This window comes from Schistocerca piceifrons, chromosome 3 (genome assembly GCF_021461385.2).
Source record: "Schistocerca piceifrons isolate TAMUIC-IGC-003096 chromosome 3, iqSchPice1.1, whole genome shotgun sequence".
Lineage (NCBI taxonomy): Eukaryota > Metazoa > Arthropoda > Insecta > Orthoptera > Acrididae > Schistocerca > Schistocerca piceifrons.
Window position 1 is genome coordinate 814544740 of NC_060140.1, and position 3033 is coordinate 814547772.

Below are 3033 nucleotides of genomic sequence, written 5' to 3' on the forward strand. Positions count from 1 at the left end.
GTTCCTGTAGTGGTATGTCTGGAAACCAGTACGTGTTGATATACTGGCGTTGAAGATCCGCATTTCACAGCCTGCGTTTTGTTTAAAGGTGTGACAAGGTTCACGAGAGACGGCAAAGTACACTCTTGTTCAGAAAAGAACAGAACAAAAAAATGGTTCAAATGGCTCTGAGCACTATGGGACTTAACAGCTATGGTCATCAGTCCCCTAGAACTTAGAACTACTTAAACCTAACTAACCTAAGGACAGCACACAACACCCAGCCATCACGAGGCAGAGAAAATCCCTGACCCCGCCGGGAATCGAACCCGGGAACCCGGGCGTGGGAAGCGAGAACGCTACCGCACGACCACGAGATGCGGGCAAAGAACAGAACACTTCGCACGGCTAGACATAGGATGTTTATATTCAGAGGACATGTATGTTCTGCAGAAATGATTAGCATTTCAGTCACCTTGGCGCAGCATGTGTCCTGTTGTCTGGTAGGCGCAGGTCCGCCGTGGGCAGTGAGAACTTGCTCCATGCGTGATGGCAGAGAGGCGTATAAGGCGCGAATGGCGTCCTGTGGTGTAGCCAGCCAAAGTTCATCTGTGGCGGTCGGCATTGGATCACAGCGCTGCACCTGTAGTTTCACCACCATATCCCACACATTTTCTGCTGGTGACAAGTCTGGTTATCCGGCGGGCCAGGGCGAGGCTGACTCCTGTGACACGAAGAAATTACGTACGTAGTGGTGCATTGTCTTGCTGGAAAATGGCGTCTGGGGTGTTGTGCAGAAAGTGTATGGATATGGGTTGCAGGATGTCATTCACATAGGTCACACTGGTCACAGTGCCCTGGACACGCACCAACTGTGATTTGTGATTGCACCTCACACCATAAGACCTTGATTTGGCGCTGTCTCTTGTGCGAATGCAGTCACTGTGACGCCACTCCCCCTCTCTGCAGTGAACCAAAATGGTGCCATGATTTTCAAACAAACAGAAAATGGATTCGTCCGAAAACACTATCTGATGCCATTGCAGTCCCCACTGGCGTCGTTCCATACATCACTGCCGGCTAGCATGTTTCTGTACATTCGTCAAAGGTAGGCTGAGAAGTGGACGACGCGCACGTAACCACGGACTGACACCCGTGTTGAGTACGGTGTGTTACACTGTTCTACTATTACGCCAGAACCGAGGAGGACGCAGATCTGTCTTGCAGTGCCATTTGGATGAGGAGTCCATCTTCTCAGCGGTTGGTTTGGGTGGTGCGACCAGACCCCTCTCGTCGTGTTCTACGGTCTTCCGTGAACCATTTTGCACACACTCGTTGCATTGCTGAGACACTTCGCCCACATGAACAGCAATTTCCCAGAAGGATGCATTACATTCTCCCACACCAATAACGTGCCCTCTTTCAGACTCACTGATTCGACAGTACAGTTCGTGCATGCGTCTGCGAGGCATTCTGCACGTCTGCTCAAATCACACTGATTTTGGTCTACAGTGGTAAGAAGTGCCTCAGGTACATTTTACCTATGGGGGTGTGGCGCCGCGCTATCGATGTTGACCTTCAACCCGTGGGATAACGTGGTTCAAATGTTAACCATTCCTGCGGAACATAGTAATGTACATGCCCTGTGAATATGAACGTCCTATCTCTAGTCGTTCAAGGTGTTCTGTTTTTGTTGAACACGAGTGTAAGTTACTACAATGCAAATCCTCCAGTAATCATGCGGTGAGGCATCAGGTTCGTATCAGTGTCAAAGTATGGGCAGTAATTATCTGTGAAAGGCTGGTAGGGCCATGTAGTTTACCGAAGAGACGGGCAAGCGCTTTGTGTCACCGATTTCCGCCTGATGAATTACCGACGTTATTGCAGAATGTTACCATTGCAAATGCATAACGACTATACGAGTAATTTCTACACGACGTGGCACTGCCCAGTTTTCCGCGGACTGCAACGTTTCATAGGCGCTGGATTGGTCGAGAAGGTCCGGGGTAGCGTGGTCTTCCCGTTCACCAAACCTGATTCTGTCGGAGAAATTTAAAGGTTTTCGTGTATGCCCAGCCCATTGACAATGTGCAGACAGTACAGGAGCAGGTAACCAACGTATATCATGACCCTGAATGGGGCCAGGTGTGTTTGAAAGTGATTCACCGCGAAGAAGGGCTGGAAGGTATGTCAGCATGCGTGTTAACCACGTACGGCAGTGCCTGCAATGTCTGTTTCTACGGAACTGACAAATGGGAGAAGAGAACAGACTGACCCATATCTCAACACTCATTGGTTACTGGATACATCATTATAGGAAATTTTCTTCTAGTTTGAACAATACTCTCCGTCCGAACAGGCCATGAAGGTCCAACGGTACTGACCGGCCGCCGTGTCACCCTCAGACAACAGGCGTCACTGGTTGCGGATATGGAGGGGCATGTGGTCAGCACACCGCTCTCCCGACCGTATGTCGGTTTACGACACCGGAGCCTCTACTTCTCAGTCAAGTAGCTCCTCAGTTTGACTCACAAGGGCTGAGTGCACCCCGCTTGCCAACAGCGCTCGGCATACTGGATGGTCACCCATCCAAGTGCTAGCCCAGCCCGGCAGCGCTTGACTTCGGTGATCTGACGGGAACCGGTGTTACCACTGCGGCAAGGCCGTTGGCTTGAACAATACTACCTTCTTGTAAAAAAATCTGCAGAAATAAGTGACACTTTCTTGAAATACCCTTTATAGATGGCGTGTGCTTGCACTCTCGGTGGTGATTTTGAAGGGGAACTTTACTGGTATGCAATGCTGCGCTGCCTTGACCATTGGCTAAACAGACCGCCAGGCACAAAGTCAACAGGACGTACGGCTTGCAATTTTGTGAATTGTAGGGATGTAACAGGTGTTCCTGGATGATACTGCTCGCAACATCGAGCGCAATATCAGTCCACGTCAAACTCATCGAATGCTGATTGATGACTAAACATTCGTAGGAGTGAGCAATACCCTTTCCAGGTAGTGAGTTGGACTCATGAGCCGTTGTAGAGTAGCACCACATGC

General features: G+C 49.9%; 1 pseudogene; it reads right to left on the minus strand.

Annotated features, from left to right (window-relative positions):
- Positions 1–2532: 2532 nt before the first annotated feature.
- Positions 2533–2650, minus strand: LOC124790559 (annotated as a pseudogene).
- Between the last annotated feature and the right edge of the window lie 383 nt (positions 2651–3033).